General features: G+C 44.4%; 1 protein-coding gene across 1 annotated transcript in view; it reads right to left on the bottom strand.

Annotated features, from left to right (window-relative positions):
* prss59 (serine protease 59, putative) overlaps window positions 1-27710 on the bottom strand; it is a 70236-nt gene that overhangs the window by 30495 nt on the left and 12031 nt on the right. The gene's annotated exons all lie outside the window — the stretch shown is intronic.

Genomic DNA, 27710 nt, shown 5'->3' with positions numbered 1-27710 from the left:
TTCCCTCCATACCCCCTGATCCCTTTAGTCACAAGGGCCATATCTAACTCCCTCTTAAATATAGCCAACGTACTGGCCTCAACTGCTTCCTGTGGCAGAGAATTCCACAGATTCAACACTCTCTGAGTGAAGAAGTTTTTCCTAATTTCGGTCCTTAAAGGCTTCCCCTTTATCCTCAAACTGTGACCCCTTGTTCTGGACTTCCCCAACATCGGGAACAATCTTCCTGCATCTAGCCTGTCCAATCCCTTTAGGATCTTATACGTTTCAATCAGATCCCCCCTCAATCTTCTAAATTCCAACGAGTACAAGCCCAGTTCATCCAGTCTTTCTTCATATGAAAGTCCTGCCATCCCAGGAATCAATCTGGTGAACCTTCTTTGTACTCCCTCTATGGCAAGGATGTCTTTCCTCAGATTAGGGGACCAAAACTGCACACAATACTCCAGGTGTGGTCTCACCAAGGCCTTGGACAATTGCAGTAGTACCTCCCTGCTCCTGTACTCAAATCCTCTCGCTATAAATGCCAGCATACCATTCGCCTTTTTCACCGCCTGCTGTACCTGCATGCCCACTTTCAATGACTGGTGTATAATGACACCCAGGTCTCGTTGCACCTCCCCTTTTCCTAATCGGCCACCATTCAGATAATAATCTGTTTTCCTATTTTTGCTACCAAAGTGGATAACTTCACGTTTATCCACATTAAATTGCATCTGCCATGAATTTGCCCACTCACCCAACCTATCCAAGTCACTCTGCATCCTCTTAGCATCCTCCTCACAGCTAACACTGCCACCCAGCTTTGTGTCATCTGCAAACTTGGAGCTGCTGCATTTAATTCCCTCATCCAAGTCATTAATATATATTGTAAACAACTGGGGTCCCAGCACTGAGCCTTGCGGTACCCCACTAGTCACCGCCTGCCATTCTGAAAAGGTCCCGTTTATTCCCACTCATTGCTTCCTGTCTGCTAACCAATTCTCCATCCACATCAATACCTTACCCCCAATACCATGTGCTTTAAGTTTGCACACTAATCTCCTGTGTGGGACCTTGTCAAAAGCCTTTGGAAAATCCAAATATACCACATCCACTGGTTCTCCCCTATCCACGCTACTAGTTACATCCTCAAAAAATTCTATGAGATTCGTCAGACATGATTTTCCTTTCACAAATCCACGTTGACTTTGTCCGATGATTTCACCGCTTTCCAAATGTGCTGTTATCACATCTTTGATAACTGACTCCAGCAGTTTCCCCACCACCGACATTAGGCTAACCGGTGTATAATTCCCCGGTTTCTCTCTCCCTCCTTTTTTAAAAAGTGGGGTTACATTAGCCACCCTCCAATCCTCAGGAACTAGTCCAGAATCTAATGAGTTCTGAAAAATTATCACTAATGCATCCACTATTTCTTGGGCTACTTCCTTAAGCACTCTAGGATGCAGACCATCTGGCCCTGGGGATTTATCTGCCTTCAATCCCTTCAATTTACCTAACACCACTTCCCTACTAACAAGTATTTCGCTCAGTTCCTCCATCTCACTGGACCCTCTGTCCCCTACTATTTCTGGAAGATTATTTATGTCCTCCTTAGTGAAGACAGAACCAAATGGCACCAGTGTTCAGATGTATGGCCTGCAAACTATCTCACTGTATTTCGGGTCCAGCCGTTTCACTTGGACTTTCACGTTGGCAGCGGTGACATAGCCTCTACTAGGGGCAGATTTCCTGCGAGCCAACTGACTCCTGATCGACCTAAAAGGCCGGCGTTTGGTCCACGCTGAGATGATTCAGACTTTACAGCTCGGAGAAGCCAAGCTACCGGCCCTCCACCTGGATTCCGTGACCCTCTCGGGTAACGAATTCGCCAGGGTGTTGGCGGAATTCCCCTCCATAGTCACCCCGCAGTTCTCCACGGCCAACCCCAAGCACGACGTGCAGCACCACATCCCCACGCAAGGACTGCTGCTGCACACCCAAGCTCACAGGCTCCCACCCGACAAGCTCCACCTCGCCAAGGAGGAGTTCCATAAGATGGAAGAGATGGGAACCGTACACCGCTCAGACAGCCCGTGGGCATCCCTGCTGCACATGGTGCCCAAGTCCGCAGGAGGATGGAGGCCCTGCGGAGACTACAGAAGGCTCAATGACACCACAACCGCTGACAGCTACCCGGTACCCCACATCCAGAACTTCACGGTGAACCTGCACGAAGCGAACATCTTCTCAAAAATCGACCTGGTCAGGGGATACCATCAGATCCCAGTGCACCCAGACGATGTGCCCAAGACAGCCCTCATCACCCCGTTCAGCTTGTTCGAATTCCTGAGGATGCCTTTTGGTCTAAGAATGCAGCCCAAACTTTCCAAAGGCTCATGGACTCGGTGGGATGCGGCCTGGATTTTGTTTTCATTTACTTGGACGATATCCTGGTGGCCAGCAGTTCGCACCAAGAGCACGTGGCACATTTGCGCCAGCTCTGCCAATGCCTGAGCGACCATGGACTGGCAATCAATCCGGCGAAGTGCCAGTTTGGGCTGACAGAGATTGACTTCTTCGGCCACAGAGTCAACCGACATGGCGCAGTTTCCCTACCGGACAAGGTCCAGGCCACCCACCAGTTCCCCAAGCCCAGCACAGTCAAGGGCCTGCAGGAGTTCGTAGGGATGGTCAACTTTTATCATCGGTTCGTGCTGGTGGTGGCACGCATCATGAGACCCTTGTTCAGCCTGATGGCCGGCAAGGTCAAAGAAGTGGCATAGGACGCGGAGTCCACGGAGGCGCTCGAGCAGGCCAAGTATGCACTGGCAAAGGCGGCCCTCCTAGTGCACCCGAGAGTCGATGTACCCAGGCACTCACAGTCAACGATTCCAACACGGCAGTCGGCGGAGTCCTGGAGCAGCTCATCAAGGACCAGAGGTGACCACTCACTTTCTTCAGCAGGCACCTACGGCCAGCAGAGGTGAAGTACAGCACTTTCGACAGAGAGTTGCTAGCGCTCCAGCTGGCTGTCCGGCATTTCCAGTACTTCCTCGAGGGAAGGGAGTTCACCGTATATACGGACCATAAGCCCCTCACCTTCGCACTGGCCAAGGTATCGGACCCATGGTCGGCTCGGCAGCAGAGGCACCTGTCCTTTATCTCAGAATTCACCACGGACGTCCACCACATCGCAGGGAAGAACAACGTCGTCGCTGACACATTGTCTCGCCCCTGCCTCCACTCAGTAGGCGTATTGTCTTCAGGAATAGACTGCGCAGCACTGGCGGAAGCGCAACGGTCAGACACTGAGATCCTGGCATACTGCACCACCGTTTTGGGGCTCCAGTTGGAGGACGTCTCCATCGGTCCGGCAGCGGATCGACTCCTGTGCGACGTGTCTACCGGCAAACCCCGACCCTGGGTACCAGCAGCATGGAGGAGCCGGGTGTTCGACACGCTGCACGACCTGGCCCACCCGTCCATCCCGGCGTCCATCAAGCTGGTAGTGGACAGATTCGTCTGGCACGGTTTGCGGAAACAGGTCGAACACTGGGTCAGGACCTGCGTACACCGCCAGACTGCCAAAGTCCAGCGGCACGCAAAGGCTCCCCTCCAGCAGTTCCAGCCAACGCACAGGAGGTTCCAACACATCCACGTGGACATCATCGGCCCCCTGCCAGTCTCCCGGGGCACCAGGTATATCTTTACCATGGTAGACAGGTTCACCAGATGGCTGGAAGCCGTACCGCTTGCAGACACGTCCACTGAGTCCTGTGCCAGGACGCTCATTGCAAACTGGATCGCCAGGTTTGGCCTCCCAACGGACATCACCTCCGACAGAGGGGCGCAGTTCACGTCTGGTTTGTGGATAGCATTGGCGCAGCTCCTGGGCACCCAGCTGCATCACACCACAGCGTACCATCCCCAGTCCAACTGTTTGGTAGAGTGATTCCACCGGCATCTCAAGTCGACCCTGATGGCACGTCTCAGGGGCCCCAACTGGACAGATGAGCTTCCCTGGGTCCTACTGGGCATCCGCACAGCCCCCAAGGAGGACCTGGACACCTCAGCGGAATTGGTCTACGGTGCCCCCTGAAGATCCCAGGCGAGTTTGTACCAGAGGCCCGAGGTTCGGAAGAAACTCCAGCAGTGGTGCTAACGAGGCTGCGGGACAAGGTAGGGACCCTGGCACCGGTCCCGACCTCCAGGCATGGTCCCACGCCATCCTTCACCCCTAAAGACCCCCGAGACTGTGAGTATGTTTTTATTCGCAGGGGCATGCACAGGTCACCTCTACAGCGGCCGTACAAGGGACCCTTCAAGGTGATCCAGCACAACGGAACCACATGTGTCGTGGAGGTGGGTGGCCGGAAGAGACTTTTACAGTGGACCGCTTCAAACTGGCGCACCTAGACATTGAGCAACCAGTGAGGGTACCCGCACCACGCTGGGAAGTCCGGCCACCCAGGCAAGCCACACAGACCAGGGGCTACACTCCCCGATGGACGTTTCAGTGGGGGGGGGGGTGGTGGCCCACACACGCGGGACTCGAACCGCCATTGGGAGCCGCAGGCAGACATGCGGTAGCAAGTTTGGAACTACCCACTCGGGACGGACCTTCCGGGGACAGTCTGACGTCACGTCCGCCCCGCGGGTCACAGGGGCCCATGGGAGGGGAGACTTAACCGCGCGATTTTGAATCAGTAAAGGCACTCTGAGTTCAGCTCTCTCTGCCTCCGTGTGTTTCTTTAGCAGCACGTTTGCATGCAGCTACAACATCTTTATTCATCTATGTAGTTGATCTATTGTTATTATGGCTTCTCCTGACCTTGAGAATGAACATTTCTTGCACAGTGTGTATTACCTCTTTAAATCAACCCTATTATTCAACTGATTCAACGTCAAGCAGTTCTTTCCAGTTTACCTTCTGAAGTCCTTACCTCATCTGCAAAAACTTTGCCTTTCTGAAATTCAATTTAGTGGTTGAGGTTTTTACTATAACACTCTGCCAAAAAACTTCAAGACTAACAATGTTATGATCACTTGTCCTTAAAGGCTCAACAACTTCCATACTCAAAATTCTATCCTGATTGTTACAGAATATCAAATCTAGACAGGCCTCCCCTCTTGTTGGTGCATTAGCACACTGGGTCAAATAACTATCATTCAATTACTCAATGAGTTCACTTTCCTGTAAATCCATTAGTCACTGGGTTCTCCCACTCAATATTTGGGAAATTAAAGTTACCCATATCAAAAACGTCACCCTCAGCTTTTTTAATATTCTGATAGAATAGTTTATTAAAATCACTATCAGCATGAAGGGGTCTATAACACACACTCAGTGTTATTCCTTTATCCTTATAGCTTTCAATTCTCACCCAGGTATCTTCACTAAGTCTCAATTCATCTACTATAAGCAGCCTCACATTTAAATTCTCTCTTGTGTATATGACTATTCCTCCAGCTTTACAATCTTGCCTATCTTTCCTAAGTAAAGGATATCCTTTAATACTATAAACAAGAGGAATTCTGCAGATGCTGGAAATTCAAGCAACATACATCAAAGTTGCTGGTGAACGCAGCAGGCCAGGCAGCATCTCTAGGAAGAGGTACAGTTGACGTTTCAGGCCGAGACCCTTCGTCAGGACTGACGAAGGATCTCGGCCTGAAACGTCGACTGTACCCCTTCCTAGAGATGCTGCCTGGCCTGCTGCGTTCACCAGCAACTTTGATGTGTGTTCCTTTAATACTATATGCAATACCATCCTTTGAGGTGTGCCAGGTTTCAGTTATTGCCATTATATCATACCTGTAAGCACTTGGACATAATTCCAGCTCTATTATTTTATTCTTAATACATTGCATTTATACGGGCTATCCTTAGTCTATTACTGATGATTTTCATCCTTTTCTGACCCATTTTTGTATTTTTGAAGCCTGTAATCAGTTTACGTCCCAATATGTTATACGTCACTAAGGTGTCTAAACAGTTGAGCCTGGCCTGTTCTAAGTTCCCTTCCCTCGTTCCCTAGTTTAAACAGTCCTCAACTAAGTGATGCATACACCTGTCTTATACGTTAGTGCCCCTCCGGTACAGGTTCCATGTGCTCCAAAAGGCACCCCATTGTTCCATAAACCTACGCCCCTCTAAGCTACACCATGATTTGAGGCACACATTAAATCTTCTAATCTCCTCCATCTTACCTGGATTGGCACGTAGCACAGGCAGAACTTGCGAGAAGTCCGCCTTCACAAACAAGAGAGAATCTGCAGAGGCTGGAAATCCAAGCAGCACACACAAAATGATGAATTTCTCCAGCATTTTGTGTGCGTGTGTTGAGAAGACCACCTTGTCAGTTCTGTCCCTAAGCTTCTCACCTAACTCTTCCAAATTTGTCTTGCAGAAATAACAGCCTCCCCACTCCTATGTTATTTGTTCCAGTGTGAACAGTGACTACTGGATCCACCCCAGCTCTGGCCAGGAACTTATCTATTTGTGCAGGGACATCTCCTACTTATGCTCCTGGTAGGCAACACACTGTGTGAGACACATTGTTAGTCCACACCTGATTCTCAACCCGCCCCCCCCCTCGATAATTGTTAGTCCACACCTAATTCTCAACCCCTACTATCACTATTTCCTTTTTATGGGGTTTAAGTTCAGGATTAGAAAGGGTCCTGTGGGTTCCCCTGTCCTGCCTACCACCTCATACATTTCATGGTCATCATCGAGCATCACTAGATGTTCAGAAAGGTTGGAAGTTTCCAGCTCTGGGTTTGATGCCCCGGACAGTGGGCACCTCTTATCCTGCATTCCTTCCCACAGTCACCCACCTGACTCGTTCTTTCTGGTCTGGAGTCACAACCCATGGCTTTCTTGAGGTACACACTATCTCCCTAAAAGACATCTGGTGCACAACTGCCAATACTCTACAACATTGCAGGTCAGCTACCTTCTCAAGTTCAGCCACCTTGTTCCTAGTGTGCTGGATGAACGGACATTTCTTGCATATGAACTGTCCAAGGGAGAAATATTCCGTGAATCTGAACATAAGGCAAGACTGCCACTGCAGCAGCTGCATATTATACTTTTAGGGGGGAAGAACCACTGAAGATTAAGTGATTATACTTATCTAAATTCTTAAAAGTTAACCACTATTTATACTACTACTCCTAATTTGTTCCAAATGCACCATATAGCACCTAACATGCTTTGACCTTCTCCAAACTTTCTAGATTTGCATTCCCTGATCGATTCTCTTTCTCCACCAGTAAATTATACTGCAAAGTGACTCTTCGTCCACCTTGTCAGGACAACAACTTCACTACTATCTAATTATCAGCTTGCTTTTTCATTGAAAACATGCCACGCACCTCTATTACCACTGGCACGAGCCAACTGCTTATGCAAAAGTGAAAAGAAAAACAGCTGCCCAAAACAAGGGTTAGGCTGGAAAAAAATTCCTTGGTGGCTCCTGTAAGGTGACCAAACACAAGTGATATAAGCAGCCCAATGGGTGGCCACTGGGAAAATCCTTCCTTTTGTGGCAGACAGAATGAAGATTATTGACAAAGCTGTCCCCAAGTCTACATAAAGTTTCACCAAGGAGATCACTCCAGGAGCTCCAGATACAGTAGTTGACCCTGACAGACCCACAGTCCTTCTCACCTGGCAGGACTGTTTAGGGTCTTAAATGGTGGTGAGAAGGAAGGTTTAGTGGCCGGTGCAGTACATAACCCACTTGTTGGGATAAGTGCCAGGAGGGACATCAGTGGGGAGGGACGAGTGGACAAGGAAGTCACATAGCAAATAATTCCTATGGAAAGCGGAGAGTGGGTGGAGGGGAGGGATAGATGTGTTTAGTGGTGAGATACCGTTGAAGATGGCGGAAGTTATGGAAAATGATGTGCTAGAGACGGAGGCTCGTTGGGTGGTAGTGAAGGAGAAAAGGACCTCCATCACTGTTATGCCAGTAGCAAGATACAGTTAAGATGAATGTTTGGGAAATGAAGGAGATGTGGGTGAATACATCATTAATGATAGAGGAAGGGAAATCCTATTCTGTAAAGGAGGAGGACACCTCAAACAGTCTGGGATGGAAAACCACATTGGGAGACTTACCTTCTCAGCCCCATTTTCCTGCCTTCTCCCCGTAACCCTTTGACACCCCGACTTATCAAGAACTATTCAATCTCTGCTTCAAATATATCCAATGATTTGGCCTCCACAGCCATCTGTGCAATGAATTCCACAGATTAACTACCATCTGCCTAAAGAAATTCCTTCTCATCTCTGTTCAAATGGGACTTCCCTTTGTTCTGAGGACCTGCCCTCTGGTCCTAGATATCTGCACTATGGGAAAAATCCTCTCCACATCCAGTCTTTCGAGCCTTTTCAATATTCAATAGGTTTCAATGAGATGTGCCCTCATTCTTCTGAACACCACTGAGTACAGGCTCAGATCCGTCAAATGCTGCTCATACGTTAACCCTTTCATTCCCAGAATCAGTCTTGCAAACCTCTTCTAGATGCACTCCAATGCCAGCACATCTTTCCTAAGGTAAAAGAATCCTTAGGGGCAAGTGATCACAATATGGCTGAAGTCACCCTGTAATTTGAGAAGCAGAAGCTAAAGTCAGATGTATCAGTATTACAGTGTAGTGAAGGAAGTTACAGAGGCACGAGAGAGGAGCTGGCCAGAATTGATTGGAAAAGAACACTGACAGGGATGATGGCAGAGCAGCTATGGCTGGAATTTCTGTAAACAATTGGGAAGGCACAGGATATATACATCCCAAAGAGGAAGAAGTCTTTTAAGGGCAAGATGACACAACCATGGCTAACAAGGGAAGTCAAGCCCACATAAAGGCCAGTGAGGGGGCATATAATAGAGCAAAACTTAGTGGGATGTTTGAGGATTGGGTAACTTTTTAATACCATCAGAAGGCAACTAAAAAAGTGAGGAAGAAGATAAAGATGGAATATGAAAGTAACCTAGCCAATAATATTAAAGAGGATACCAGAAATTTCTTTAAAAGAGGCAAAAGTGGGCCAGTGGACTACAATGCTGGAGAGGGAGTATTGGGGGCAATGAAATGGTGAAAGAACTGAAAAAGTATTTTGCATGAGTCTTCACTGTGGAAGACACTAGCAGTGTGGTTGAAGTTCCAGATGTCAGGGGTCATGAAGTTGGTGAAGTTACATTTACTAGGGAGAAGGTTCCTGGGAAGATGAAAGGTCTGAAGGTAGATAAGTCACCTGGACCAGATGGTGTACACCCTAGGATTCTGAAAGAACTGGCTGAAGACATCATGGAGGCATTCGTAATGATCTTTCAAAAATCACTGGATTCTGGAGTGGTTTTGCAAGACTGGAATATTGCAAATGTCACTCCACTCTTCAAGAAGGGAGAGAGGCAGAAGAAAGGAAATTATAAGCCAGTTAGTCTGACCTCAGTGGTTGGGAAGATGTGAGAGTCGATTGTTAAGAGAGTGGTTACAGGTTAAGTAGAGGCAGATGATAAAATAGGCCATAGTCAGGATGGTTTCCTCAAGGGAAATTCTTGCCTGAGAAATATGATGAATGTTTCAAAGAAATACTAAGCAGGATAGAGAAAGGAGAATCAGTTAATCTTGTGTACTTGGATTTTCAGAAGTGCTTTGACAATGTGCCAAACATGAGGCTGCTTAACAAGCTATAAGTCCATTGTATTACAGGAAAGATTCTATCATGGATAGACAGGAGGCAAAGAGTGGGGATAAAGTGGGCCTTTTCTGGTTGGCTGCCGGTGACTAATGATGTCTTCAGGGGTCTGTGTTGGAACCGATTCTTTTTACGTTATACGTCAATGATTGGGATGATGGAATTGACAGCTTTGTTGCAAAGGTGGCAGATGATATGAAGATTAGTGGAGGGGCAGACAGTTTTGAGAAAATAGAGAGGCTACAGAAGGACTTAGGCAGATTAGGAAAATGGGCAAAGAAGTGGCAGATGGAATACAGTGTCGGGAAGTGTATGGTCATACATTTTGGTAGAAGAAATGAAAGGGTTAACTATTTTCTAAATGGAGAGAAATAGAAAACTCTGAAGTGGAAAGGGATTTGGGAGTCCTTATGCAGGATTCCCTAAAGGTTAATTTGTAAGTTGTGACTGCGCTGTTAGCATTCATTTCGAGAGCACTAGAACATAAAAGCAAGGATGTAACATTGAGAATTTATAAAGCACTGTTGAGGTCTCACTTGGAGAATTGTGAGCAGTTTTGGGCACCTTGTCTTATCTTAGAAAGGATGTGCTTGAAACTGGAGAGTTTTCAAAGGAAGTTCATGAAAACAATTCCAGGATTGAGTGGCTTGTCATATGAAGAGTGTTTAATGGCTCTGGGCCTCTATTCGTTAGAATTCAGAAGAGTGAGGGGTGACGTAATTGAAACCAATCAAATGCCTTGATAGTGTGTATATGGAGAGGATATTTCCTATGGTGGGAGAGTTTAAGACCAGACGATACAGCCTCAAAACAGAGGGTTGTCTTTTAAAACAGGGATGAGGAGGAATTACTTCAGTCAAAGAGTGATGAATCTGTGGAAGCCATTGCCACAGGAAGCTATGGAGGCCAAATCTTCATGTATATTTAAAGAAAAGGTTGGCATATGCTTGATTGGTCAGGGCATGAAGGGATATGAGCGGAATGCAGGAGATTGGGGCAGAGAGGGAAAGTGGATACGCCATGATGAAGGGATGGAGCGGACTTAATTGGCCAAGTGGCCTAATTCTGCTCCTGTACCTTAAGGTCTTGTAAGTGGACCAAAACTGCTCACAATACTTCGAGTGTGGTCGGACCAATGCCTTATAAAGCTTCAGTATTACATTCTTGGTTTTATATTCCATTCCTCTCAAAATGAATGCTAACATAGCATTTGTCTTCCTCACCACTGATTCAACCTGCAAGTTAACCTCTAGAGAATTCTGCACAAGTTCTTCCATTGCTGATTTTTAAAACAGGGATGAGGAGGAATTACTTCAGTCAAAGAGTGATGAATCTGTGGAAGCCATTGCCACAGGAAGCTATGGAGGCTTTGCTGATTTTTGATTTTTTTCTTCCCAAATGTAGTCATGCGAGCTGTGAGCGTCAGTAGTTCTATAGACAATATCAGAAGATATTTTTTCTCCAGAGATGGAAGCAGAGATTGAGAAAGGGGAGAGCACTGTCAGAGATGGACCAAGGAAACTTGAGGGCAGGGGGAAGTTAGAGGCAAAGCTGGTGAGCAAGGTGGAAGTCAGGATGAACTATGCAGTTTCTTGAGCATTTCTGAAGCTGCATTCATCCACGAAATGTTACAGTACTTTTCTCACTCCTGAAATAAAAAAAAACACACTGGAAAAGATGTTAATCCTCCTGCCAGTCAGTGCTGAGCACTTGCTCGAAACTGCCTTGATGTTGGGAGTGGCACAGAGTTGACACGCAGGGGTTTTCAAGTGGGCAACCTCCTTCCCAGATGTTTCATCAATTAGCCCACTACATCTTTGGAGAGCTCGACGATGACTTCAGGCACCCCAGAGTAAGCTCCCGTTGTGCCTTCCCTCTCTTTTGATGTTATCTTGAAGCCCAGTCTTTTCACTTGATCCAAAGCCAGTGACTATTTCTCTCCGCCGCCTTTGATGTAGCTCTGATGACTTTCCCTAGAGTCTAATCATGGATCCCTAGCTCCAGCAGCAATTTGATGGTGGATGTGGTTATAAATCCCCTACAATCCAAACTTTAGTTTCCAGCCCCACTGCTGAGCTTCATCTGCTAGATCTGCATACCGTCGCCTCTTGTGCTCATATGCTTCAGCCACAGAATCCTCCCACGAGACTGTACGTTCCACAACGTAGACAAACTATAATGAACTGGACCACAGAACCAAGTCTGGCCTAAGGTTGGTGGAAAGGTGAGTTGTTTATTGACACCCACCAGCATTTTCCAGTCACAGGCCATGTTGATCTGTCCTCCTTCTGGCTTAGGAGGAAGATTAGTTGGTCTTTTCCCTCCTGCTCGAACGAAAGCTGCTGGTGTCAGAACGTTAGTCATAGTGTAGACTTTATAGATGGTTGAAAGGCTCTGGAAAGATAGGAAGTGAATCACCACACAGAACAACTAGCTACTTGTTAGCCAATGCCTGGAAGCTAATTTGGGTTTTCTGCTGCTTCGTTTTCATGGGTGATGGATGAGACAATATGCAATTGATTTGATTATATTATATATGAAGGAACAAACACATTGAAGATGGATGAAGATATTTGGCCTCAGATACTTGCCTGAGAATTTTCAGTAGTAGTAACCTGGGGCTGAGAAAATTTGACAACCAACAATGATAATAATCTTCCTTTGTACAAAGTATAATATATGCATGACAAATGCATTCCTCTTGACTCTTTCATAGAAGCATAGTCATTTGTTTAATTCCCCTCAAGTGTTTGCCTAACTCATGTCTTTTATTATTCAACACTATTCCCAGCAAGTCTGCCACACTTTTAGTGAAATGTCTTTGCCATTTGTAATTAGTTTGGCAACTTCAGTATTCACTGAGTTTAGTCACCTTTTCCTTTTGGTATTTCATTGACTAGATTGCATCAGGGTTCATTTATGGTGACACATACATAGACATGGTATTTTAACCAAACAACCCATACTATGAAGCAAAAATATGAACTGATTTAGAACTATTTTGGATAAAGAGAGGATAATTTACACTCATTCAAAGTGTGTTATAAATAGATCAACACGTCTGCGGTGAGGAGATGTTATCCAAACAAAAGTTCTGTAGGTTAATCAATTACCATTAAAATAATAGAATCAGGACCAGAATCAGGTTTATTATCCACAGCATATGTCATGAAATTGGTTAATTTTGCAGCAGCGGTACAATGCAATACATGATAACATAGAAAAGAAAAAAATAAATAGATCAATTACAGTAAGTATATATGTATATTAAATAGATTTAAATAGTTCAAAAACATTAGTAGTATATATTAAAAAAAGTGAAGTAGTGCTCATGGGTTCAATGTCCATTTAGTAATCATCTGGCAGAGGGGAAGAAGCTGACTCTGAGATGCTGAGTGTGTGCCTTAAGGCTTCTGTACCTTCTTCCTGATGGTAACAATGAGAAGAGAGCATGTCCTGGGTGATGGGCATCCTTAATAATGGACACCAGCTTTCTGAGGCACTGCTCCTTGAAGGTGTTTTGGATACTATGGAAGCTAGTACCCAGGACAGAGCTGACTGATTTTACAACTTTCTGTAGCTTCTTTTGGTCCTGTGCAGTAGCCACCCCCCACCCCCATACCAGACAGTGATGCAACCTGTCAGAACGTTCTCCATGGTATATCTATAGAAGTTTTTAGGTGTTTTAGGTGACAAATCAAATCTCCTCAAACTCCTAATGAAATATAGCCACTGTCTTGCTTTCTTTATTGCTGCATCGATATACTGGGACCAGGTTAGATCCTCAGTGATCTTGACACCCAAGAACTAGAAATTGTTTACTCTCTCCACTTTTGATCCACAAGAAGGAGATATTATCACCAATCCACACAGATTGTGGGATTCTGGTTAGGAAATCGAGTATCCAATTGCAGAGGGAGGTACAGAGGCCCAAGTTCTGTAGCTTATCAATCAAGATTGTGGGAATGATGGTGTTAAACACTGAGCTATAGTCAACAAACAACATCCTGACATAGGTGCTTGTATTGTCCAAGTGATCTATGGCCATGTGAAGAGCCATTGAGATTGCATCTGCCATAGACCTATTGTGGCGATAGGCAAATTATAGTGGGTCCAGGTCCTCGCTGAGGCAGGAGCTCGTTCTGGCCAAGACCAACCTCTCAAAGCATTTCTTCACTGTAGATGTGAGTACTACCGGGTGATAGTCATTAAGGCAGCTCACACAACTCTTCTTAGGCACTGGTATAATTGATGGCTATTTGAAGCAGATGGGAACTTCCAGCCATAGGAGTGAGAGGTTGAAAATGTCTTTGAATACTCCCGCCATTGGTTGGCACAAGTTTTCAGAGCTTTACCAGGTACTCCATCGGGGCCTGCCTCCTTGCGAGGGTTCACCCTCCTTAAAGGCAGCCTAACATCGGCCTCTGAGACGGAGATCACAGGGGTCACTGGGCGCAGCAGGGACATTCACAACTGTAGTTATGTTCTCCCTTTCAAAGTGGGCATAGAAGGTGTGGAGCTCATCTGGTAGTGAAGCATCACTGGCATTCATCCTATTGGGTTTCATTTTAGAAACATAGAAACATAGAAAATAGGTGCAGGAGTAGGCCATTCGGCCCTTCGAGCCTGCACCGCCATTTATTATGATCATGGCTGATCATCCAACTCAGAACCCTGTACCTGCCTTCTCCCCATACCCCCTGATCCCTTTAGCCACAAGGGCAATATCTAACTCCCTCTTAAATATAGCCAATGAACTGGCCTCAACTGCTTCCTGTGGCAGAGAATTCCACAGATTCAACACTCTCTGAGTGAAGAAGTTTTTCCTAATTTCGGTCCTTAAAGGCTTCCCCTTTATCCTCAAACTGTGACCCCTTGTTCTGGACTTCCCCAACATCGGGAACAATCTTCCTGCATCTAGCCTGTCCAATCCCTTTAGGATCTTATACGTTTCAATCAGATCCCCCCTCAATCTTCTAAATTCCAACGAGTACAAGCCCAGTTCATCCAGTCTTTCTTCATATGAAAGTCCTGCCATCCCAGGAATCAATCTGGTGAACCTTCTTTGTACTCCCTCTATGGCAAGGATGTCTTTCCTCAGATTAGGGGACCAAAACTGCACACAATACTCCAGGTGTGGTCTCACCAAGGCCTTGTACAACTGCAGTAGTACCTCCCTGTTCCTGTACTCGAATCCTCTCGCTATAAATGCCAGCATACCATTCGCCTTTTTCACCGCCTGCTGTACCTGCATGCCCACTTTCAATGACTGGTGTATAATGATACCCAGGTCTCGTTGCACCTCCCCTTTTCCTAATCGGCCACAATTCAGATAATAATCTGTTTTCCTATTTTTGCCACCAAAGTGGATAACTTCACATTTATCCACATTAAATTGCATCTGCCATGAATTTGCCCACTCACCCAACCTATCCAAGTCACCCTGCATCCTCTTAGCATCCTCCTCACAGCTAACACTGCCACCCAGCTTCATGTCATCTGCAAACTTGGAGATGCTGCATTTAATTCCCTCATCCAAGTCATTAATATATATTGTAAACAACTGGGGTCCCAGCACTGAGCCTTGCGGTACCCCACTAGTCACCACCTGCCATTTTGTAGGAAGTAAAGTCCTGCAAGCACTGCCGGAGTTGACATACCTCCGATGTCACCTCCAACTTTGTTTGGAATTATTTCTTCACTCTTGAAATAGCCCTCCGTAAGTCATACCTGGTTTTCTCGTACAGACCTGGGTCATCAAACTTAAATGCCGCAGATTTAACCCTCAGCAGACGAAGAACCTCCTGGTTCATCCATGGCTGTTGGTTTGGGAATGTACAGTATGTTTTCGTAGGCACACACTCATTCACATAGGTTTTAATGAAGTCAGTAACAACTGTGGCATAAACATCCAGATTTGAAGATGAATCCCTGAATACAGTCCTGTCCACCGACTTAAAGCACTCCTGTGTTTCCCTTGTCCATCCCTTCTTGGTTCTCATTACTGGTGTTGTTGACTTCAGTCTCTGCCTATACTCAGGGAGCAGAATTACGGTGAAGTGATCAGACTTTCCAAAGTGTGGGTGTGGAATAGCACAGTAAGCACGCTTGATCGAAGTGTAACAATGGTCCAGTGTGTTGTTTCCTCCAGTACTACAAGTGATTTGTCGATGATAATTATTTAGTGTCTTTCTGAAGCTGGCCTTGTTAACTTTCCCAACGTGATGCTGAAGGTGCCAGGGTGTGCTGTTTCATGTGTGTTGATCCCATTGCTCAGATCATCCAGAGCCTGTTTGACAGCCTGAGGTGGAATCTACACTGCTACCAAAATGATCGCTGAAAGCTCCCACGGCAGATAAAATGGATGGCACTTAATTGAGGGATATTCCAGGTTTGGCGAGCAGAATTGGGACAACACTAATACATTTGTGCACCAAGAAGAGTTGATCATGAGGCATACACCTCCACCTCTGCTTTTGAGAGACTCAACAGACTTATCCCGATGGTGTATAGTGAACCCGTCAATCTGAATTACTGCATCCGGTAGGGAAGGGGTTAACAAGGATTCCATGAAACAAAGGATGCAAGCAGTCCTAATGCCCCTCTGACACAACACCCTAGCTCTGAGATCTTCAATTTAATTTACAAGAGATTGTACGTTTGATATTTTCTTAAGTGCACCTGTATCCTTGACAAGCAGGCATTTTTCCTACGAGGAGTGAGAAAGAGGAATGGCCACAATCAGCATTGTTTCCATTGGTTTTAATCAGCGATAGATTATTCAATTGCATTAAGACATCTTTATTCACTGTATAGACCTTGGAAGTAGCCGTGATTCTTGGCTGTATCAGGCTGAAACAGGAATGTTTGATCATATCCATCGAGCTGTACTGCAAGAGGTCACTGTCTTCAAGGAAGACCTGAGTTAGACTAACATATTCAGCTTGAGGGGAATTGTAGCAATCTGTAAAGATGCCTGGCTAAACTTGTCATGATTGGGAGATTAATGTAGCAAGTCAAAGGTCAAAGTAGAGGCCAAAGTGCTTCACTTGCCCATTCACCTCCTCCCTTATCATAGATGCTGCCTGGCCTGCTGAATTTGTCCAGCATTTAGACAGGCTAGATGCAGGAAGATCGTTCCCGATGTTGGGGAAGTCCAGAACGAGGGGTCACAGTTTAAGGATAAAGGGGAAGCCTTTTAGGACCGAGATGAGGAAAAACTTCTTCACACAGAGAGTGGTGAATCTGTGGAATTCTCTGCCACAGGAAACAGTTGAGGCCAGTTCATTGGCTATATTTAAGAGGGAGTTAGATATGGCCCTTGTGGCTAAAGGGATCGGGAGTATGGAGAGAAGGCTGGTACAGGGTTCTGAGTTGGATGATCAGCCGTGATCATACTGAATGGCGGTGCAGGCTCGAAGGGCCGAATGGCCTACTCCTGCACCTATTTTCTATGTTTCTATGTTTCTATTTTGTGTGTCGCTTTGCATATCCAGCATCTGCAGACGTTCACATGTTTCAGTCAGAAGGAAGTTGGTGAAATAGTAGGGTGGAAAAGTAATGACAATAAATGACAATGGGAGTAGGAAAGAATCACATAGGTTTAAATAGGAAAGGATGTAAAATTCTGAGAATATTGGGGGTACTTGTGACTCCAGCTGCAAACATTCTGTAATGAATAATACTACTTGATCTATGGGCTTATAACACAGATGCTTCTCTGTGCTTCCAGTTCACTGTTCCTCTGTTGGTATCTTCTGCAGAAGATGAGGAAGTCCACTGTTAACTGTACGCATTGTGTTTGGACGATTTTCCTGAGTTGTGTGTTGTAGTGTGAATTGTGTGGGGGTTCAGTGAATTATGCAACTTTAGTCCAGATTTTTACCAGTTAAAAATTAATCATGGGATTATAGTGCACTGAGTAATGATTATGGATGATACACATTTGGTCAAATAAGACATTTGAACCCCCTTCCCACTCTCGACTTATTGAAATTCTTGTAGATTTGCATCGAAGTTCTTGAGAAATGATCGTTTGCTGGCACACACAAGTGTCTGACCCTACAAGCTTCTGAAAGTTCATCTGGAGGACTTCTGATCCATTGCTATATGAGCACATTGCTTCACTTCTCCACAACCAGGCTCTGTTGAGCAGTGGAGAAGCTTAAGCCCCACACTTGTTTTGTGCTACCCTGTTTGTAAAGCACCTCAGGTCAGAATGAGTTTGGGAATACCTGCCACAAGTTCCTTTATAAGGCACAGGATGGGTTTACTTAAAGTGGTTCACTTTAAGTGGTGTTAGAAACTCAGGCTATCGGCTTCTCACTGAGCCTGCTGCAGCTCAGAGCTACAGATACCACTGGCTCCAAAAAGCAATCATATACTGTACATTGCCTGGCAGCATGAAGGTGGTGTACTGCCTGTAACAAAAGCAGACTGAAATGGGAGATTTAGACTCCCTTAAACTTATCAGAATAGACATAGTAAAGAGCAATATATTCAAATCAGTTATCAATTTGATGGTAATAAAATCTTTTACAAGTCATGTCCATGATGTGATTGAATTTTATAATAAGCATGAGAATGTGAAAAGAGTTGGTAGTGGTTGCAGAACTCGGACCACTTTCGTCAAAGCCTAACACACAGCCCAGTAAATGCTCTGATACCAGAGCATATTACCATCGCTTAATTAAGTATTTGTATATAATATTACATTAGTTAGATTCAATTTATCAAGCGGAGACAAAGTATTCCATGCCTCCATACCAGCCTCTCTAATTACCTATTACTCATGGTGTCCAAATTAATTTCTTTACACACAACACACATAAAAGTTGCTGGTGGACACAGCAGGCCAGGCAGCATCTCTAGGAAGAGGTGCAGTCGATGTTTCAGGCCGAGACCTTTCGTCAGGACCTCTTCCTAGAGATGCTGCCTGGCCTGCTGCGTTCACCAGCAACTTTTATGTGTGTTGCTTGAATTTCCAGCATCTGCAGAATTCCTGTTGTTTGCGTTTTTAAATTCTTTACACACATCTTGTTTTTAGACAGTCAGTGCAGTTGGCCACACAGTAACCCCAAAGCATTATTCTACCCAGTGCCAGTTATAGTTCCTGAAAAGGAAATGATACTTTCACAGCATCTAAAAACATTCAGTAAAATAACTTCCACTCAGCTCCTGTTCTAAATTATAGAACAGCAGCTAAAAGCCTGATCTATTATAAATTCCAAATAAAGCCTCCCTTGCTAAGACAGGTCTGAAGTTTGCCTTTCCCACTGATAATGACAAACTTGGTTTTCTAAATTCCACTCAAAGTTTCACACACACATTAACTGGAGAAAATGGGGGTTCCTTTTGTGAAATGTATTATATAAACAAATGAAATAATGCTTCTTTTCTGTGAAGAATATCCTGGATTAATGCTTCCATTAATATTGATGGATTGAACAGAGTTAAAAAAAGAAACCATAGGTTCATGAATCAGAGTTGGGGAATAGTTATGGCAGGCAGGATAGCTATAAAAGTAGGGCATTTCAGGGAGAATGGACCAATGTGGAGTGGCTATTAGAGAAAATGGGAGACACCAATGCAACTGCATAGCCGAGGGAAGGCAATAAAATAGAAAAAAACGAGTTTTCAAAAACTGAGCAAGAATTTGAAATCGAAACCATTCACAGTTAACAAAGGAAGTCAGGGATAAATTAAATGAAAAAGCATCAAGGGTTCATGGTAGACCAAAGGACTATGACATTTTCAGGAGCAAGTAGCAACAGACTACAGATCTCACATGAAAGGAACAAAGCTGATATTGGGAGAACATTCACAAGTAATGTCAAAACAAACATTAGCTATTTCTACGGATATATGAAAAGGAAAAGCATGTGGAATCTCCAGGGAATGAGGCTGGGCAACTAATATCAGAAAACTGGGAACTGGCAGATTAGTTTCAACTATTTTTTCTTGGAATCACAAAATGTTCGCAGGCAGATGCAGTAAGTATTTAGGAGGGCAAATGTCATTATGGCCTTTATGGCAAGGGGTTGGAATTTAAAATTAGGGAACTGTTGTTACAGCTGTACTGGTTATTTGCGAAGCTAAACTGGAGTAATGTACATAGTTTTGCTCCCGTACACTAAGGATGTGGCTGCATTAGAGACAGCTTAAAAGACTAATTCTTAGGATGTGAAGACTGTCCTGTCAAGCGCTTTGGTCTGTGTTCTTTCCAGTTGAATAACATGAGGGTTGACCTTATTGAAACATGTAAGATTCTGAGGAACATGACAGGGTACATGTTAGAATGTTTTCACTGGAGAGAGATTCTCAAGCAAGAGGATTTAATTAAAAATTAAAGGATGATCATATAAAACTAAAGTACACAGAAATTTCTTTTTGTAGATGTTAGTGATCTATTGAATTCTTTTTCCCAGAGAGTTGTGGAAGCTGCATCATTACGAGTGTGTAAATTGGAGGTAATATATTTTTGAAAGATTGGATAACATAGGGATCTGTCACAAAGGAACACAGATGAGTACAGCATAAGAACAGGCCATTCAGCCCACAATGTTGTGCTGAACCAGCTAAAATTCAAATCAAAAACACCCAGACTCTCATCGCTCCAACCTACACAGTGTCTATATCTCTCCATTTTTCTTGCATCCATGTGCCTAGCTAAATGTCTCTTAAAAGCCTCTGATGTATTTGCATCTGCTACAAAACCAGACAGCGCAGTCCAGCCGTCCACAACTCTCTGAGCAAAAAACTTATCGCTCACATCTCCCCTGAACCTACCCCCTCTCACCTTCAATGCCCTCTAGTATGAAACATGTCAATCCTCGGAAACAGATATTCCCTGTCTACTCTATCTATGCCACCCATAGTCTTATAAACCTCTATCAAATCTCCCCTCAGCCTCCTGCGCTCCAAAGAAAACAACCCAAGTTTATCCAGCCTCTCATGATTGCACATTCCTCTAAACCAGGCAGCATCCTGGTGAACCTCTTCTTCACTCTCTCCAAAGCCTCAACACCCTTCCTATAGTGGGGCAATCAGAAATGTATACGTACTCCAGATGTGGCTGAACCAGAGCTTTATAAAGTTATGACATAACTCCTGTCTTTTGAACTCAATGCCTCGACTAGTATAAACAAGCATACCATTATTCTTTCTTAACCATTTTACCAACCTATGAGCCACTTCCAATGAGCTGTGAACTTGGATCACAAGATCTCTCTGCTCAGCAACACTGTCAAGGACCTTGCCCTTAACAGTGTACTGTCTCTTTGCATTTGCCTTACTGAAGTGCAACACCTCACATTTATCTGGGTTAAACTCCATCTTCCATTTCTCTGTCCATATCTGCAACTGGTCTATATCGTGCTGTATGCTTTGCCAGACTTCCACACTATCTACAACTCCACCAATCATGGTATCATCTGCAAATTTACTAACCCAGCCATCTACGTTTTCATCCAGGCCATTTATATACATTTCAAACAACAGGGGTCACAGCACATGTCCATGTAGAACTCCACTAATTACAGACCTCCAACTCGAATAAGTCCCTTCGACCACTACCTCCTGTCTTCCATGTGAAACCCAATTCTGAAACCAAACAGCCATTTCTCCATGGAGCCACTTAAATCTTCTGGACTAGCCTCCCATGAGGAACTTTGTCAAATGCCTTAGTAAAATCCATGTAGACAACATTTACTGCACTACCTTCATCAATCTCTCTAGTCACCTTGTCAAAAAACTTAATCAAGGCTATAGGTTTCCAAATGCTCATATATCCTATCCTTAAGAATTTACATATAACTGACATGAGAATCACTGGTCTATAGTTCCAGGATATTCCCTTGTTCCCTTTTTAAATAGAGGTACAACGTTAGCCACTCATCAGTCTTCTCGAACCTCGCCTGTGGCTAAAGGAGACACTGGTCAAGGGCCCAGCAATCTCACCTCTTACCTCCTTCAATAACGTGGCGTAAATGCCATCAGACTCTGGGGACTTATCCACCTTAATACTTATTAGGAGGCCCAACATTTCCTCCTCCTTCTCCTCCAAATACCTTAAAGTATTTATACACTCAGCAGTGATCTCCTGGTCCTCCGTGTCCTTTTCCTTGGTAAATACTGAAGCAAAGTACTCATTAAGTACCTCACTCATATTCTCTGTATCCAAGCAAATGTGACCTCCTTTATCCTTGAGTGGTCTCAGCCTCTCACTAGTTATCCTCTTGCTCTTGATGTATGTATAGAATACTTTGGGATTTACCTTAATCCTACTTGCCAAGGACTTTTTATGGCTTCTCCTGGCTTTCCTAATTCCTAGTTCTGGCTTCTTTACACTCCCCATTTGTTCTGTTTGATCCTAACTTCTGAAGATTTAGGCAAGTTTCCTTCTTGACTAAATTCATCACCTCTCTGGACATCCAAGGTTCCCTTATAATTCCATCCCTGTCCTTCCTTCTAACAGGAGCATACCTTTCCAGGTTGCTCTGCAATTGATCTTTAAACAACCGCCACATGCCTGATGTGAACTTGCCAGAAAAATGGTGTTTCCAAATAATTCTTCTTTGTTCTTGCTTATGCCTTCAAAATTTGCCCTAATTTAAAACTTCCCCAGGAGGACGATTCCAGGACGAAGGAGATGTCCTCCTTTTTTAAAGAAAGGGGCTTCCCTTCCTCCACTATCGACTCTGCTCTCAAACGCATCTCCCCCATTTCACGCACATTTGCTCTCACTCCATCCCGCCACCCCACCAGGATTAGGGTTCCCCTTGTCCTCACCTACCACCCCACCGGCCTTCGTGTCCAACATATTATTCTCCGTAACTTCCGCCACCTCCAACGGGATCCCACCACTAAGCACATCTTTCCCTCCCCCCACTCTCTGCTTTCTGCAGGGATCGCCCCTATGCAACTCCCTTGTCCATTCATCCCCCCCATCCCTCCCCACTGATCTCCCTCCTGGCACTTATCCTTGTAAGCAGAACAAGTGCTACACATGCCCTTACACTTCCTCCCTCACTACCATTCAGGGCCCCATACAGACCTTCCAGGTGAGGCGACACTTCACCTGTGAGTCGGCTGGGGTGATATACTGCGTCCGGTGCTCCCGATGTGGCCTTCTATATATTGGCGAGACCCGACGCAGACTGGGAGATCGTTTCACTGAACACCTATGCTCTGTCTGCCAGAGAAAGCAGGATCTCCCAGTGGCCACACATTTTAATTCCACGTCCCATTCCCATTCTGATATGTCTATCCACGGTCTCCTCTACTGTAAAGATGAAGCCACACTCAGGTTGGAGGAACAACACCTTATATTCCGTCTGGGTAGCCTCCAACCTGATGGCATGAACATTGATTTCTCAAACTTCCGCTAATGCCCCACCTCCCCTTCGTACCCCATCCGTTATTTATTTATTTATATATATACACACATTCTTTTTCTCTCTCTCCTTTTTCTCCCTTTTTCCCTCTCACTATACTCCTTGCCCATCCTCTGGGCTTCCTCCCTCCTCCTTTCTTTCTCCCTATGCCTCTTGTCCCATGATTCTCTCATATCCCTTTTGCCAATCACCTGTCCAGCTCGTGGCTCCATCCCTCCCCTTCCTGTCTTCTCCTATTATTTTGGATCTCCCCCCCTCCCCCTCCAACTTTCAAATCTCTTACTAGCTCTTCTTTCAGTTAGTCCTGATGAAGGGTCTTGGCCTGAAACGTCGACTGTACCTCTTCCTCGAGATGCTGCCTGGTCTGCTGCATTCACCAGCAACTTTTATGTGTGTTGGACGATACCTATCCTTATTTACAGCTGTCCTGAGAGTTAAGGAGTTGTGGTTACTGTTCACTAGTTCCTCACCACTGAACGGTCAGTAACCTGGCCAGGCTCATTACCCAACACAAGGTCCAGTACAGCTCTTACTCTTGTTGGACCATCCACACACTGATTTAAGAAACCTTCCTGGATATAAAACATAGAATATAGAAAACCTACTGCAGAATACACGCCCTTCAGTCCACAGTGCTGTGCCAAATATGTACTTACTTTAGAAATTACCCAGGGTTATCCATAACCCTCTATTTTTCTAAGCTCCATGTACATAACTGCGGCATGTGGCCAAGTGGTTAAGGCATTGGACTAGCAACCTGAAGGTCACGAGTTCGAGCCCCAGCCGAGGGAATGTGTTGTGTCCTTGAGCAAGGCACTTAATCACACAGTGCTCTGTGACGACATTGGTGCCAAGCTGTATAGGTCCTAATGCCCTTCCCTTGGACAACATTGGTATCGTGGAGAGGGGAGACTTGCAGCATGGGCAATTGCTGGTCTTCCATACAACCTTGCCCAGGCCTATGCCCTGGAGAGTGAAGACTTTCCAGGTGCAGATCCATGGTCTCGCAAGACTAACGGATGCCTTTACTTTATGTACTTATCCAAGAGTCTCTTAAAAGCCCCTATTGTATCTGCCTCCACCACTGTCGCCAGCAGTCCATTCCATGCACTCACCACTCTCTGTGTAAAAAACTTACCCCTGACGTCTCCTCTGTACCTACTTCCAAGCACGTTAAAACTGTGCCCTCTTGTGTTAGCCATCTCAGCCCTGGGAAAAAACCTCTGGCTATGCACATGATCAATGTCTCTCATCATCTTATACACCTCTATCAGGTCACCTCTCATCCTCCATTGCTCCAAGGGGAAAAGGCCAAGTTCGCTCAACATAAGAAAAGGTCAAGTTCACTCAACGCAGGAGTTGAGGCCTGAGGCAGATCAGGTTTGAGAGGCCAGGCGGCCTCTCTCTTCTCCAATTTTTGTTTGTGTTTTGTGCTATTTTATAGCCTACCATTGAAACAGGTCTAATCTCCCTGGCCCTACCCTCATCTCAGGTCATCTATTCAGTAAAGACAGCTGTTGTAGACTTTTGGATTATTGTTTAGAGACTATAGCTCCACCTTCAATAATATAATTCCAAGCAAACACATCTCAACGTCTTGCACCTGGAACACAACACTTCCCTTTGCAAGTGGATCGTTGACTACCTAACCAATAGACGACAATGAGTGAAGATAGACTTCAACACCTCTGCATGATTATCCTCAATGTATGCCCCAAACATTGCACCCACCGCCCCCTTCTTTACTCCCTGTATACTCATGACTGTATCACCAGAGTCTGTTCTGATTCCATCCACAAATTTGCAAATTACACCATCGAATCATAGGTAATGGTGAGTTGTCATCTAGGAAGGAGACAGAATGCCTAGGGTTCAGGACAACCTTTTCCTCAATGTCAGCAAAACTACAGAACTGGTCACTGAATTCAGAAAGGGGGGCAGTGCACATGCTCCCGCTCACACAAACAGCTCTCAGATCAGGAGGGTTGAAAGTTTCAAGCCCTGATCATGTCGTGTAGATGCCACAGTCAAGAAAGCTCACAGAACCTCTACTTCTTAAGGAGACCAAAGAAATTTGGCAAGTCTCCTTTGATCATCATCAATTTTGACAGATGCACCACAGAAAGCATCCTATCCAGATGCATCACAGCTTGGTACAGCAACAAATCAGCCTGAAACCGCAAGAAATTGTAGAGAGTTGTGACATAGCTCAGCACATCACAGAAACCAGTCTCCTCTCATGTTTACTGTTATTGCTGGCTCAGTAAAGCAGGCAACCTAATGAAAAATCCTACCCAGCCTGAACCTTCTATCTTCTCCCCACACCATTCTCCCATTTGGCAGCAGATACAAAAGCCTAAACGCACATATCACCCAGCTCAAGGACAGCTGTTATAAGACTATTGAACAGTCCTCTTGTACAATAAGAATAGACACTTGACCTCACAATTCTTTTCATTATGTCCTTGCACTATGCTCTCTCTGTAATTGTAATACGTCACTCTGTATTTTGTTTTACCATGTACTACCTCAATGCACCACTGTAATGAAATGCACTGTATGGATGACATGCCAAACAAAGTTTTTCACTGAACCTCAGTACATGTGACAATAATAAAACAAATTTACGATTGACACTCCCTTCCTGACTAATCTCCCTGTACATTTTCCAAGTCTCACTTCCTCCAATATCCCTGAAGATGTTCCATATTTTTTCTAACCAAAAAAATTACGCTTTTAATGTCGTGGACTCACACTGAATCTCTGAAATTTGTTCTGTTGAACATTTTTCGTAGGAAGACTACAGATTTTTCTGTTTGGTGCAGAAGATAGTGTTGCTACAAAACAAAACAGTAGAAATAAAACAGAGAATTCAGAATGTGGACTATACTGGAAGAAAGAAAAAAGGAATAAAACCAGAAATCAGCAGAAGTAAAGGAGACAGGTTAAACTGAAGGAAAAGGTGAGAAGATGGGGAAAGGCCAAATGAAGTAGGAAATGCAAAAGAAACAAGTAGTTGATGACTGAGGAAAAATAAAGAAGAATTCGGATGTAGATGGAGCAAGAGTAGGCCAATTAACAATCCTCTGGTATCTTTTGTAAAATAAAAAATGGGGAAAGACAGAGACAAAAACACACATACACAAGTGATGAAAGAGGAGAATAGAATGTTCCTGCTGAGGATCAGTGGAATGAGACAGACAGAGAGAGAGAGAGAGAGAGAGAGAGAATGAGAGAGTGAGAAAGAGTGAGAGAGTGAGAAAGAGAGTGAGAAAGAGAAGACAGAGAGAGTGTGTGAGAGAGAGAGTGAGAGAGTGAGAGCGCGAGTGTGAGAGAGCAAGTGAGAGAGAGTGAGAGAGAGAGAATGAGAGAAAGGGAAAGAGAATGAGTGAGAGAGAGTGAGAGGGGGAGAAAGAGAAAAACATTTTTTGATACAGTATTAGGATAGCAGAATGAAAAGAGAAAGGCTTGCTAATTGAGGAGGTAGGTATAGTAAGGAAACAAAGACTGACAGAGCTACTGCTTGGAAAAGTGATCTAATGACTATAAATAGAAGGAAGTCTGGCTATTGAACAGGGGGAAGAACTGGCTGTGCTGGAAACAGAAGTAATAGTATTTATCAGATTGTCATTAGAAAACATTGCTCCTTCATTATGTTTCAGACAACCTGAGCATTCACCATTTTTTGTAAAAAAACAGATTTTGGGAAGCATTATTCAATAACCTAATTATAAATTCAGTCTAGCTTGTGATTGGTAATATTAGGCAAATTCTTCATCCGGTTGAATACTCAGTGTGGCTCAAGGTAGGCAAATGAATGTTTAGAATGCAAAAAACAGTCCATGAAAAACAAAAGAAAATCCACAGATATCTGAAACTTTTGAATCGGTACCGCTAAAGAAAAGCTAATATGGCTCTTATGGCAACTAAAAACTTTACAAATAATCATGGTCAAATGTCCCCATTTGAAAATAGACAGGGAAAGATGAAATTTTTTTTGATTTAATTGAGATCATATTATATACTTTAATAAAGAAAATGCTGCCCTCAAATGGATTTACAAAATAATTTACTTAGCAGAATTGGGTGTATATATCTGAAGTGCATTTGATTATAGATTCTTGCAGTAATTGGTGTTAATAGTTTTCTGATATTTAACGAAGTGGAACTTCTTTTCTTTATTTTTGCCATGCAACAGCATTGCAGCACATGCAGATGTTCCCATTAACAACATAAACGCAAGAAATTCTGCAAATTTTGGAAATCCAGAGTAACACACGCAAAATGCAGGAAGAACTCAACAGGTCAGGCAGCATCTATGGAGAGGAATAAACAGTCGAATACTTCAGGCTGAGGATCTTCATCAGGAATTGAATTAACAAGTTGGTTGAGTGATGTATGTATCATGAGTGTAAATAATAGAAAATAGGTTTTCCTGAGATCAAGACTATTGGCAATGACCTTGCATGTAGTCGGCAGGCATTAAGAAACTCTCAGGTGTGCAATAATTTTGTGGAATGGCTGAAAAGGTTTGGAACCTTTCACACAGTATCAAACAGCACTTAAAATTGACTTCTTTCACTACATATGTTTCCACTATCCAAATATTTTACTCCTTTGGC

Source organism: Mobula birostris, chromosome 4 (genome assembly GCF_030028105.1).
Source record: "Mobula birostris isolate sMobBir1 chromosome 4, sMobBir1.hap1, whole genome shotgun sequence".
Lineage (NCBI taxonomy): Eukaryota > Metazoa > Chordata > Chondrichthyes > Myliobatiformes > Myliobatidae > Mobula > Mobula birostris.
The sequence above is the reverse complement of the archived record's forward strand: the minus strand, read 5'-3'. Positions and strand labels throughout refer to the sequence as shown.